Source organism: Manis javanica, chromosome 8 (genome assembly GCF_040802235.1).
Source record: "Manis javanica isolate MJ-LG chromosome 8, MJ_LKY, whole genome shotgun sequence".
Classification (NCBI taxonomy): domain Eukaryota; kingdom Metazoa; phylum Chordata; class Mammalia; order Pholidota; family Manidae; genus Manis; species Manis javanica.
Window position 1 is genome coordinate 72,622,170 of NC_133163.1, and position 14,691 is coordinate 72,636,860.

The window sequence follows — 14,691 nt, forward strand, 5'->3', positions numbered from 1 at the left end:
CCACCAGCAACTGTATTTCACTGTTGTAAGGACAGACACTGGCAAGAAGCCACAGGAGCACTCTAACGAGAGCTGTGAATACTAAGCAGAAATCCTGCAAGTAAAGGAAGAACAGGGATGCCATCCAGTGGTCAGCCAGTGGCCCTGCTGCCTATGCGATCCTCAGCATGGCCTCCATGGAAAGCACTAGAATGCAGTTTGTAGGCTCTGAATCGAAAGATAACTGGGGCCAAAAGGAATCATTGTTCCAATCTGAGCAAATCTCAACTGCACAGCTTACTTTTCTGAATTGCAAAATGAGAATAAAGGTAGTATAGTTGAGCCAGGGACCTGGAAGCTAACTGGAAAAGCCACCTGGCTGAGGGGCTCTCAAGGGCAGCTGCTTCTCAGAACCACCTGGCAGCTTTATAAAACACTGATCCCTGGAACCACCAAGACCTTCTGCATCACAACCTCCAGGGATAAGGCTTGAGAAATGGTATTTCTAAAAATATTTCTGGGAGATTCTAATACAGAGAGCCTCACCCAGTCGAAAGACTGGCTTGGAACCCAGTGATTTAATCCATTCTTCCATCTCTAGTCAGGGTTGTGCTTCAACCATCCCAGGTCTACAAGTCTTCTCTGACTCTAAAACCTTTAAACAGCTATTATAGTCATCCATTACACTGTCCAAAATCCCAAATTTTCAGGGAATGCTCCTTTCCAGTCTGAGTCCATGCTCTACTGCTTATTACCTACATAACCTAGCCTTTGAACATGTCAGTTTCACATGAATGAATGGGGCTGTGATAGTACTTAGCCGGTAGATTTGTTGGGGAAAGTAAATTGCTTAGATAGTGGCTATCACTTAGGAAGCATTAAAATGCTTGTTATTGTTATCATTATTATTACTCCTCTGGCTGCTCATTTGGCTTGCTTATCTGTTTGCTGGGTCCCAACAGAAATAGGGATCATGCTGAGCCTAGCACTTGATATCTAGCCAGCTCTCTTACCTGTCTGCCCCAACTTGCCCCAGGCCTATACAGTCCTTGTTGTTACTGACAGATTTATCTAAAGGCCCAGTCAACCCATTCTCTGAACTAAAACTGATCACAGCAGGAGCTTCAGTGTCCCATTGGCAGATATATGGCATGATAGAAACATTTCTTGGGGACCAACTATATGCCTAGTGTTAAACAACGCACATTGTATATATTATCTCATTTAATTTTCCCAACACTCCCCCAAGGTAGGCATTAAGTTCTCTAATTTACAGAGGAGGAAATTGAGTCTTAAAGAGGCAAAGGCATAAGTGACATACTTCCCTGGGTGTCTCCAAAGGCTGTGATAAACTCTGGGCACACCTAGATAGTCTCTGATTCTAACTGCTGCTGATGACCCAGTTTGTGTATCCAGGGGTTCTATCCAGCACCCAGGTCCTCATTAGAATAGCTGATGAGCTTGCTTATCTGAGATGCCTTATCTAGTACCTGAAAGCCCCTCCCTAGAAAGCTGAAGCCTATATCCTACATGCCTTATCTTGGCATTTGCACGGCTCTCATAGACAATCTCCCAGGCCATGACAGGACAACTTGCCTGACCTCAAGGATCCTCACAGCTGAAGCCCCTCAAATGTTCAATAGCTAAGGGAAGCTAGCCCCCATTTCCAAGTCTCATAGACACCATGCACAACTACCTGCTGCCCTTCCCACAAAGACCTGGCCTCCAATGGCTTCAATTTCCCCTGCAATCTGTTTTTTCCTGGTTCCAATTTTCTTATTTCCCACCACCTGAAGTTGCTGATTCCCTGGTGCTCCTCACAACTGAGCCTACTCTAGTCATGGCATTACCAGCATTCTGTGTGAAAAACTGTGTCCCCCGAAATACACGCAAACCCACCAGCATAGAGAATGAAAGACTATGAGTCAGGATGAGGGCAAATACAAAATATAATAAGCCTGGAAAACAATAAATCCTGTCACTATACTCTTAAAATGTATTTAAGCTCACTTACATTTGGCAAATAGTCATAACCATGTGTATGAACATAGGAAACAAGCTACTAGGCCAGGTGTCATGGGGGATAAGGGCAACCGAGAAATAATCCTTGCTTTTAAGGAAATACACTTGGAGATTAAAAGCACACAATTTAAAGTGTTAATAAAAACAACACACACAATATATGTGAAGGACCACATGAATGACATGTTCAGTGCAGGCCATAGGATTTGACAGGAGAAGAATCTGCCTTAGCCTGTAGGGATCATAGGCAGCTACTCAGAAGAAACAGAAATGATTTAACTGGAGAAGCTGTGGGATGGCCCACCAGGGTTCACCAGAGAAAGGACTAGAATGTATCCATTGGAGCTGGAGGCCAGGAATGCATGTGGAAGGTCAGGACTGGCCTCTGGACAAAGTTGAATGTGTGAGTGAGGAATCCGGAGCTAATCCCTATGATGGGGCATATAGGAGGCATTATATATGTTGACCTAGTTAATTAATTAAATTTCAATACCACTGCTGTGAGTAGGTTTGAGAAGGCATTATCTAGATGTCATAGATAAAAGTTCAGACTCAGAGATGATTTGTGATTTGTTCAAGAGCACAAGTTAATGGTTAATTTGCCAGTTTTCAGTTTTCAGATTAGAATCTAAGTACCTTGACTTTTTCAACTATACAACAGTATCATAGAGCTGTGGAAATAAAAATTGCTTTAAGCAAATCAAAATGGCTAAATTCACAGAATTCAGTAGGCTTCCCCTTTTTTGAAAAAAGAAAAAAAGAGCTACTGTGGGCTAAATATAATCCATGTCCTTTAGCTCTTTAGGACTGCTCGATACAAAAAATTCACTTATATTCTATGTAATATATCAAGCAAAGGAGTCAAATGAAGATAAATACACAGAGAAGTATGAACACGTGAGCGAAACCTCACTTTACAGAGACTCCTCACCAGTGTGCCAAATCTAGAGCACCCCTGTTTACAACAGACAGCTTTAGGAGGCTTTTTCTGACCCAGGAAAGGAATGTCTCTGCTGGCAAGACCTAAGACGACAAAAGTGAAAATTGCTAAGAAAACAAAGCAGCAATCACTCTCATATTACGTATCGAGGAAACACAGCAGCCAAGCAGCCCAGCATTCCAAGGTGCCCATCAAGACAGAGGAGCGAGCCAGTGCCCGGAGAGAGGAGCAACTGTGGCCTTTTCCACTAAAGGGCTTAAAAAGTCTTCTCTAAACTGAACTTGTTCCCTCCCCAAGACACTTGGGGGTCTGTCTGTGGAAACTCTGTACACAGTAGGCTAGGAATAACCTCAGTTACCTTTTATTATCTGGTGCCCCGCTACACTAACCTAGTATCCAGAGATACTGCAGGAACTGATTTTCCCTAAGAAAAAATGGGAGGGGGCTTGGGAGGAAGAGTCATGGAAACAGAGACATTCAAATCTCAAATAAGAAGACTAGAGATGTAAGGAGCCTGTTGGTTTCAAAGATAGTTGCTCCAGATCAGTGGATCTCAGGCCTTAGCGCATTTCAGAATCTCCTGAAGGGCTTGTAAAAAATACATATTTTGGGTTCCACCGCAGTTTCTGATTTCATAGTTCTGAGAATTAGCATTTCTAACAAGTTCCCAAGTGATGCTGATGTTTCCGGCAGTGCATTTTATTACCAGAAATCTCCATTTTAGATGTACCAGTTACCTACACAGGACTCCATCTTGGCAAAAATGTAACCAGAAACCCACAAGCCTCTAGAACGAAATTCCATAGACTCTTAAAATGTTTGAACTTGAAAGGCCCTTAAGGCACCTTCTTGTTACAGAGAGGAAATACAGAGCCACAAGGGTTACTTAATGTGCCCAAGGTTGTGTTTTTCAAACTGCAGACTGAAGCCCACTCATGGATTATAAAATCAGTATAGGATATACTGACTAAGAAAAGAAAGAGAAAAGATTCAAATTAAAATGAAGAATCAGAGTGGACATCACTACCGACCTTTCAAACATAAAATGAGCAAAAGGAAATAATGAATAGTTTTATGTCAATAAATTCAATAACCTAGATGAAAAAGACAAATTCTTGGCAAGACACAAACCACTGAACCTCCTCAGAAAGAAACAGAAAATCTGAATAGGCTATTACAAGTGATAAGATTGAATTAATAATCAGAAACTTACCCAAAAAGAAAAACCAGGCCCACATGGTTTTCCTGGTGAACATTACCAAATGTTTAAGGAACAAATAACACCAATTCTACACAAACTCCTCCAAAAAATGAATGAGGGAACACTTCTCAATGGATCCTACGAGGCTAATATTAGTCTGATACCACAGCCAGATAAGGACATCACAGAAAAAAAATGAGCTACAAATCTCTCTTCTGAAGATACAAAAATCCTCAACAAAATACTAACAAAACCAAATCCAACAACACATAAAAAAGATCACACACATAACCAAATGGGATTTATTTCAGGAATGCAAGGTTGATTTAACATATGAAAATCAATCAATTCAATACACCATAGTAATAGAATAAAGAAGAAAAAATGCATGATTTTAATAGACTCAGGAGGAAAAAATCCTGACAAAATCTTTTTTTAAATGTTATCATTTCATGATAAAAACACTTAACAAAGTAGTATTAGAAAGGGATTTCCTCAACCTGATAAAGGGCCTCCATAAAAAAAAAACATCATATTTAATGATGAACAACTGTACGCTTTCCCCTAAGGTCAGGAAGAAAACAGGGATTCCCCCTCTTGCCACTTATACTAAGCATTACACTGGAAATTTTAGCCAGGGAAATTGGCAAGAAAAGGAAATACAAATTCCATCTATATTGGAAAGAAAGGTGTGAAACTATCAATATTAGTAGATGATATGGACTTGCACATAGAAAATCCTAAAGAATCACAAAAAATGATTAGGACTAGTATAGACTTCAAGAAGGTTGCAGGATACAAGTTCAACATATAAAAATCAATTATAGTTCTGTATGGAGCAACAAACAATCCAAAATTAAGAAATTAAGAAAACAATTTCATTCACAATTACATTTAAAAGAATAGATTAGGTATAAGACTAACAAAAAAAGTGAGAGACTTAAACACTGAGAACAGCAAAACATCGCTAAAAGAAATTAAAGCAGATCTAAATAAATGCAAAGACATTGAATATTCATGGATTGAAAAACTCAATACTGTTAGATGACAATACTGTCTAAGTTGATCTATAGGTTCAATGCAATCCTTCTCATAATCCCATCTGGATTTTTTGCAGAAATTGACAAACTGCGCCTATAATTCATGTTTAAAAATGTTGGGATCTATAGCCAGACAAAATCTTTCACCAGAATTTCTTTCCATCAAGCCCATGAATTTACTCAGGTAGTGTATACAGACTGAAATTCTTAGTGTATCTTCCTAAAATCTAGGGATAGACCAAACTTTAGATGTATTTTCTTGAATGTTAGGACCACAAACTGGTACCATGATGACAGAATATACGATGATAGAAACATGAAGATAAAAATTTTATTCATAAAAATGTAGAGAATGAAGCTCTCTTCTTGTTTGAAGGCATGAAGTGCCTTTGAAAGTAAAAGCCTGCTTCAGAGCACATGTGTGGCCTGAAAATTCACTGGACAGATTAAAGAGACTAATGATTCTTCCCTTCTGTAAGTAGCAGTGGCTGTGGAGCATATTGGCATGGTAGAGAGACTCTAAAGCCACCCAGCTCCTCCTCGAGGGTTCCTGGCAGCTCCACTATCACTGGGTTCATGTTCAAGAGGCTATTTATTGCAAAGCCCAGGCAAGGTCAAGTTGAACTGATTTTACCTTCCCAAAGGAGATGAGAATGAAGCTGTCCAGGTTTGCTCACACCTATCATCTCATCAGGAATCAGGAGAAAGAAAAGTCCCCAGAGGTAGGCAATGTTGATTTGACATTTAATTCTGTCACTTACTGAGTACTGTTTAATCTCTCAAATGGAAATAATAGAATCTGTAGGTTAAGGAGATTAAATTAAAATGTAATCATTCTGCTTGCTCCTCAGAGTAATTTGCAGTGTGGGCAATATCATCCTAATTTTTTAAATGAAAAACTCATCAGATGCATTTATCACTTGAAGATTTATATCCTGCACTACTTAAAAGAGTGCTTTGGGATAGTGCTATGAGGATGCAGAGCAAACTCGTTTGCTATTTTGCATTTCTCTTTCATTTTTAAGTGCAGAGAAGAATGAAAAGGCAAATACGTAAATATTAGAGAGTTGCATTTCTCTAACCGGGGCTGACTGTGCTTTATTCTCCTCTCTGAACACTTTTCGTAGCTCCACTTCTACACTTGAAATTAATAGAGAAGCCAAGGGCACAAGCTGTAGCAGTACCTATTCCACTGATTGCACACACCTGTTTCATACTCCTTGCACAAAACTGACAGAAGAGTTTCTCGCTTTGTTCCAATTGTTTGAAATTTAAATTTCCAAAATTCCTAAAGTTTCACTTCTTGCTTGTCTTTTCTCCACTTCCCCAAGAAGTATGTTGTTAGTTCTTCTCATTATATTGATCAGAAAGGAAAGAAATCCATTCATTTATTTATTCAATGAATTGAAAATATCAAGAACTCTGTTCATAGCTCTGCAAAACCCAGAAAGTTTCTGTCTTCTTCATGCAATAGCCAGACTGAGAGAACTGTATATTTGGGATCTCATTTCAGTTTTCCTAACGTCTCTTACATAACATAACTTGAAAAGGAAACTGTTATTTGGTAGGGAAGTTTTCCTTTTCACTGGGGTTAAAAATGAAGGGGAAAGACAACCCAATTAGTGAATTCCATTCATCTGCCTAGCTGTTGATGACTAAAATACATAAAACTTCTTTATTTTCTAATTAACAGCCAGAGAACTGGTCTCAGGAAATTATTCATAAGTAGTCCATAAAAGGGAAAAGGTCCAATACCACCATGCAAAGATAGTAATTAAAAACAGGAGGGAGAAAGGCCCATTATAAATTACACTACATTTGCAGCTATAAAAAATCCTCTTTTTAATTAACTGAAAGAATGAGACAAACAAACTCTGAGCTTTTACAATTGGCTACTAAAGTTTGAAGACTAATGACACAATAATTTATTTTTTAATATAAGCTGAATACCACTAATCACATCTCAAGGGGTGTGGATTATCCTGAGCAAATTTTACAATATTACCATTGAAGATTTTGGAGTTTGCACTGCTTTACTATAGCTCACCTGTTTTAGCAGATTCCAGAAACATCTACCTTTAAGAGCCATACTTTCTCTAAAAAACCAAGGGGTTTGCCCAAACTACTTCAGTTAAAGTCACAATAGAAATACCCAATACTACCGACATTAAACTCAAACAGGTGTGTGCCCATTTTCTGTGCTGTAGGAGAAGCAATTTATTTTAAAAGTAGTTTCTTAGTCAGGGCCTCTAGATTCTTAGATCTGTTGCCAATTTCATCTGTGTTTTTTGAAGGGGACTTCCACCTTGGTCACTATCTCAGGTGTTCCAACCTGATCATCTTCACAGTGACGGTGAAAACATGACTGATATTTTCATTGGTTTTCTAAGAAAACTGTATCACATGTCTGCAGCATGACAATGGCAAGGTGTTGACTTCAAGTCTTTCTGTTCTCTCATCAAAATTTATGGTTAATTGTGGGCCTGCAGATTGGGACGTGAACATCAGTGCTAAGCTGGGAAATACTTTGTGTGATACTATTGAACAGTATGATTCAAGATGCGAGATAGAAATTAATCCTCAGGATCATGGCCTATAAATTAATGCAATCAGTTGTGTCAAGCAAAATGAGAAGTTCTGGTTCCCCCAGGGTGTTCTTCATTTCCCATTCCTCCCCTTAGGGCTTTTTTTTTTTTTTAATGACATGTATCAACTCAACTTTACTTTTCCTAACACAAGAGAAAAGAACAAATATGATTTCTAAGCATACTAATTCTGTTAAAGAAAAAAATTAACTTCTAAAGCCTAGAAGTAAACCACCAGATTATAAAAGCTCTCAACTATCTTGAAGCATCCTTGGAAAGACAGTTATTTAGGAATTAATAAGTCTGGGCCCTCACTCTGTGTCAACACTATTTAGTCCTCATAGTACCTGACTCTGTTACCATATGACTATGCCGACTGTTCCCTTTCCCTTATTATCAATCATGAGCACCACAATTACAGGATAACACAGCTCAAGGTCACACTGAAGGATGTCTTGAGATGAAGTGGAGTTCTAAGCAGGACCCCTAGATGGCACTCTTTCTTATCCATAGTCAATGTGAACAGTTTTATTTCCTATCTTCACAACAATAAAATGATGGAATTCTTTAGAATCCCAGATATTAAAAAGTGTGTTCACTATGAAAGAAAGGAATTCCATCAGCTTTCATTAGCTTTCTACACTGCAGTGACCCTCAAAATTTCAACATTTGTTACCTTAATCACATTCTGATTGTACCCAGGCCAGTAGAATTGAAGTATGCTCTCCTGCAAAGCATGAACAAGGAACTTGGTCTCTAGAGAACTCTGTGTGTCTATTGGTTGAACGGAGTAGTATTTGGGGGACATTGCCTTATATCTTGATACAATTGCCCTATGCCATCTTGATAGAAATCTGGATGCTCACATAACACATCAAAGTTTACCAACTGCAATTTGTTCTCGTAACTTAAAAAAAATCATGCATCACCAGAGTGTTTCAGTTGCTGCTACTCTCCTGATTGATCCCCGCATAGCCAGTCCACCATGTGGAAGTATTTGTTTCAAATCTGTATTGTTCCAACACCCAACTTTGGAGCCTACTTCCAATGTCACAAATGTAACAAAAGAAGAGGACATTCAGTGTCTCTGTGGAGCCTAGCTTCTTATGCTCCTTACCACTCAACCAGAGCTGTGTGGCGGTGGGGGACATGGTGTCTGTGGTCAGAAGCAGAAAAAGCTGAACATAGGGGAAAGGGAGTGGAGTTTCCCACCAGGCCAGGACTATCTCTGTAACTAATGGATTGATGGCCTTTTGTCCTTTGAAGCTCTAGGGAAGCTTCTGTGGTGCTCACAGCTAGCCTCAAAGTCAGCACAGCTTCCCCATAACACGAACAGGCCCTGGCTGAATAGACAATGTCCCCCAAATACTACTTCATTCAACCCATAGACACACAGAGTTCTCTAGAAACCAAGTTCCTTGTTCATGCTTTGCAGGAGAACATATTTCAGTTCTACTGGCCTGGGTACATCAGAATGTGATTAAGGTAACAAATGTTGAAATTTTGAGGGTCACTGCAGTGTAGAAAACTAAAGAAAGCGGATGGAATTCCTTTCTTTCATATTGAACACACTTTTTAATATCTGGGATTCTAAAGAATTCATAGTTTTGTGTAACTACAGATATTTCAGAGAATGACAAAGAGTTAAAAACCAGTGTTCCATTCAAATGTTTTCATTTTATCTTATTTCAATTCCAAACCCCTCATTCTGACAATGGGCTGTTTTCCAAAGCTGGACCCAACCACGGGTTTGCAGACCGACCCCTATATAACTATAAGGCTATGACAAATACAACACAGACTGGCTTTTAAGACCCTTAAGAAAACACATAACAATCTCTCATTAGCCCTTTGTCCTCAAGGCAAAAACCCTTGTGCTTCTTTGCAATTAAGAAGTTTTATAAACATTCATTCCTCACTGAGTTATTTTTCTAATAGTTTATATTGCTGAGACATAATACAACAAAGGTCATAGGTGCCATGCATAAAAATGTAGTTATGTAAGTTGCATTAAACAATTTAAATGGACCATTTATGGATTTTCCCCACAAAGCCAAAGGTCTTACTTTGGTTGGTTAGCTCAGCTCTCCTTCCATTTTTACTCAGAGGACTCTTTCTCAGGACTTGGGAATGGGAAGGAAGCAACTATAGCCTCTGGTTTACCCAGGAACATTGTAAGCCTGCCACTTTCCTGAATATTGCTTAAATGTTTAGAGCTCCATAAAATTCAAGCTGCACTGGATGAATTCTGTAAACACCACTAAATGTAGTTTTTTAGGAAGAAAGCTGCCAACTTTTTAAGACAGAAGATTAAACCTCCAGATGGCCTTTTTCTAAAGGGTGAGTACTAACTGGGTTTCCATGTCCTTATTTGACTCGCTAGCCCATCCTGAGCATCCCTTTCTAGAGCAGAGTTGGGAAAACCAAAGTTCACCCAAAGGCCCAGCAGAAGGGTAGACAGATAAAACAGACTCTGTGATATTACTTTACAGACACTTAGAGACCCATACTGTCAATCCATTTATTTCCAAACAAGCTTTTTCCTGTCTGATCAAATGCCTAAAAATCTGCTTCTAGAAGATTTCTTCTTTGGGCTCTGAAAGACCTTTTTTCCTACTTCCCTAACCAAATCCAAATGTCCTGGGGAAAGGTACAGTCTTCAGGGTTTATCAGCCACACCTGTATTCCCTTAACTGCCTGGATGGAGTATTAGGAAAAAGGCAGCTGTCAGAGAAGTCATGAGGCTTGCCTAAGGTCACATAGCTTGGAAGGAACTAAATCCATGTAGTGCTGAGGGAGCCTTTGGAAAGAACCAGAAAACCAGCTCTGTCTCATTCTTCTCTCAAGCAGGCAGGCACACAGATCAAAGAGCTACTAGTATTTTCTCAGAGCAGCAGCTCCAGGAAGGAGGCAGGGAGCAAAGACATCTCTCTTCTTAGGAAAGGGCTGGTGACTTGTGTGGATAAAATGAAAGTTCCTGTGGCCAGGATTCTCACCTGGCCCTGGTTGGTTAGCTCACTACACACATGGGGGCAATACATTGTTATTGACTCTATATAAAGAGCTCTGCCCAGTGCTCTGGGTGACATGGTGGCAGGGCTGGAGAGCAGAGCAGAAGCTGGAGTAGTGACAGCACCAAGGGCAGAGGCCGAGAGGACAGCTGTGTGGGACAACTGTGCAGGCAGAGAGGCCCAGAGGACAGCTGTGTTGGGCAGAGGGGCCTACAGGCAGAGACTGGCTTGCTGCATGCAGACTCACTCTGAGTGAACAGGATTTTAGTGATTGACCTGCCACCATGGAAATAAAGTTGGGTCTAACCCTTTCACCCCAAGAATGTTCTACTGTCATTTCTTGTCACATTGAATCCATCGTGAACTTGCCAGGGGCTGAAACCCATTGGCAAGTGTGGGGAAGTTGGGGTTCCTATGGCCAGGATCCTCACTGAACTTAAACCACCTGATGATGTAACTGGCCTGTTGCTAGGCCACCACTTCCACACCTTAAGGCAATAAGCTATTACTGTACTATATAGAGAGTTTGGCCCAGTGCTCTGGGCTGAGGCAGAGACAGCTAGTGCTCGACCTCCCACTGGGAGAACAAGCCAGGTAATAAACCCTTTCACCCCAAAGAACGTTTTGCTGTCAATTTCTTTGGTCACATTGAATCCATAGTGAACTTGCCCGGGGCTGAAATCCATTGGCAAGACAGCAAGACACTTGATTTAGAGAAAAAAACATGGGCTTTTGCATCAGGAATGCCCAATTCTTCACATGTTTCTCTTTGCAAGATTTTTGATGAATATTAACATATTAAAATAGTCCTAAATACCACTTATAACATTTTTTTAAAGCTCATTATTTCCCAAACTATTTGGCCATAGAATGCTTTTTTTCTTAACATCTATTAACATCTCCATAGAAGAGTTCAGGAAATCTACTTTAGTGGAAGTTGTGAGAATTTTTGCCTCCTCATGATGCCCTGCAGCTGCCATACAACCCGGACCAGAAATTTCTGAAAAGCCCTTATTCCTGGCAGAAGTTATCTGCATGTTTTTTCTTCCAGATGTCACAATCTGAAAAGCCCGGAAGGGTCTCAGTTGCTTATCACCTGAAACACCTTTTCGTTAAGGCCACTAACTATAGACAAAAAAACCAGTTGCGGGTCAAATGAAAGTAAAAAACTCACTTTTCTTTTTTCTACCTGCAGCCCTCTCCTTGTTTTAGGACTCCCCTGGGCACCCTCTTTTCTAGGGAACTTTCCTCACCACCCTCAGGCAGAGTTAATTCTGAATTCTCTTCCCTTCCATAGCCAAAGTTCCTATTGATATTACAATATTTGGTATTCTTGCATTGTAATATCTGCCTACCAGCCTGATTCTCTCTAAACCCTAAGGGCAGATCAAGGTCAGGAAAGATGAAGTATGTATCTTCTCAACTCCACCACTTGCAGCCCTGAGGATGTTGTAATTGTGTATGAAGTTCTGATAGGCATGACGTAATGAGTCAACGAATTCAAGAGGCCAAAAATAAGAGGCATATGTAAAATTTTTAAACTGGTTGTAAATTTTAAACTAAAAATGGGAAAATCATATCCCATTAAATAAATAATAGTTAAAACTCAAATATTTTATTGCAGTCATTTAATTTTTCAAGTAGAGAAAGAAGAGGAATGAAGAATGAAGGAAAGAATCAGAGAAGAGATAATAACAGTAACAACAAAACATTAAGAAAGAAGGTACAGAGGGTATGAGAATAAAATAGGAAAAAAGAAAAAAGAAAAGTTATACAAAAATGTAGGTAAATTTAGAGGTAGAAAGAAGTTATAGAGAAAATGAAATGTTATGGCCAGGATTCTCTCCTCACCTGATTCTAATATTGCCCATTAAATACATATTTAAACTATTCACCAGTGGCAGAGCCCGTAGAGCAAACCATCAGTCCTGTAAGTAGTGGCCCGGAGAGGGATGGAGAGGAAACATACAAGCACCTGGTCATAATTGGACCTGGCAGCTGCCAATCACCATGAACACTGGCCCACAGAGTCCCACAGAAAGAGAAGTAGAGAACCCAGAGAGGAGCAGGAAGAAGCTGCTGCACAGCCCCGGTGCTAGGAGGCAGAGAGAGAGGAGGCTGGCAGAGGGAAGCTGCTGGGTCCCAGTGCTAGGAAGGAAGCAGCAAGGAGACGGAGCCACCAAGTGGGAGGCAGTGCCTGGAGAGAGCAGAGGCTATAGTCCAGCAGAGACAGAAGACGTCTTTGCCGCCTGTACGTAGCTGGGTGAATGCTATGAGAATAAAACATGGTATGAGCCCCTTATAACCCCCAGCTTTTTGTTGTCTTTATTCAGTCTCAGCGATTCCACAGTGAACTTGCCATCAGTGGGGAACTCCCTCCTCCAAGAGCTACAGCAATAAAGCAAAATAGCTGGAGTGATAAAGGAGGTGGAGAAGAAAGCAAACAAAGAAAGAATGTTCAGCAGTTTTGAAGTGTTACTGCAGCAGCCTCAAGTCTTAGCATAGACTAACCATAACTAAATTTACCACTACTCACAGTTCTAGAACTGTTTTTTATGCTTTGGCCTGCTGATTTTTCACTCTGAAGGTTCAGTCGGTTGGTCCATCACTGCTGTCATTATAACTACTCCTTTGCAGCAGAGGATTCGCAGGTCTAAGGGGTTTTTTTATCCCTTGAATCTACTGGATACAATTGGCCTATTCCATCTGAAAGTCATGGCTTAGCAACTTTTTAAAACCTGCAAATAGAAACTTACTAATAAGCTATTTGAACTAAAATAAATGTAATTGTAATAAATGTTTGAGTTGCATACAAAGATATTTGTTTTGAATGATTTCTAAGCACAGGCTTTTAAAAATATTGGAGTACTTTCAATTTTTTACTTGCCTTTCTTTTCTGCAACTGATTCCTTTCTATCTAGTCTTATCTTCCTAAAATGCCTTCAGGTTCCATAGCAATTATCCAATCTCCTTTGTGGGCCTTATCTATTTTTATTGCTTAGCAGTAGTCAGTTTCCCTCAAGCAGAGTTGTGGTAATTAACGGGAATAACAGGGAGTGACTCAGATCCCTGATCCAAATTTCTCTTCTAGCTCCAAGTTCCAAAAATAGCCCCTATTAGTCATAAAGCTCATTTCAGTAATATTCATTGTTTATAGGGTCTGTGAGTACATTCTTTATACTCAGAAGCCTCTAAGAGGCTTGTATTTTGGCTTCCTAGCAAGAGATTTCCCTAGACTAATGTAAAACATCAAGTCTTACAAACCTTTTCAAGCTTTCAAGCCCAAAATACCGTCATGGACCTATAGTTCCAGGGCATTGGGGAAGCAGCAAGTTCTTTGGCCTTCAGTGTCATGATGCATAAAATGAACCCCTGCACAAGTGAAGCTTTAAATATTAACTCTAAAATATTCTACCTCTAAACGGACTTGCTCTCCAAGGTCAACCCACACTTGTGTGGAACAGAATTTGAGGCAACATTCTGCGCAGAAGTTGAAAAGAAAGACTCTTGCAAGATTTAAGTTACTTTCCTAAATCAGTCACCCAACCAATATCTATTGAGTGATGATTATATACAAATATACACAGCTAGAATTCACAGGAATAGGTCCCTGCTCCCCTCCCTTCAAGAGCTTGTCAGCCGTCTATTTTGATAAGATATATGATAAGAGAATAAATGACAGTACAATGTGAGCCCCAAATAAATGATAAAACAATAAAAATTCCTATCACGTAAACTTAAGGCTAAGAAGATCTTAAAAAGCCTCAAGTGGAAAAGTGGACCTTCAGTTAAGCCTTCATTAAGAATAGTGCATGCTTCAAATGGGGAGGAAGGTGGGTATGAGCATAGGGGTGGGATGGCATTAGGAAAAAGGAAGTGTTCCATTTGCTCCCAGGAATGTCCTTCAGGTCCC

At 39.9% G+C, this 14,691-nt stretch overlaps 1 long non-coding RNA gene across 1 annotated transcript in view; it reads left to right on the forward strand.

Annotated features, from left to right (window-relative positions):
• LOC118972259 (uncharacterized) overlaps positions 1–14,271 on the forward strand; it is a 29,462-nt gene extending 15,191 nt beyond the window's left edge. The window contains exon 3 of the long non-coding RNA XR_005061110.2: positions 13,112–14,271. This is a non-coding gene — a long non-coding RNA (uncharacterized lncRNA). The remainder of the gene's footprint in view (positions 1–13,111) is intronic.
• Positions 14,272–14,691: the final 420 nt, after the last annotated feature.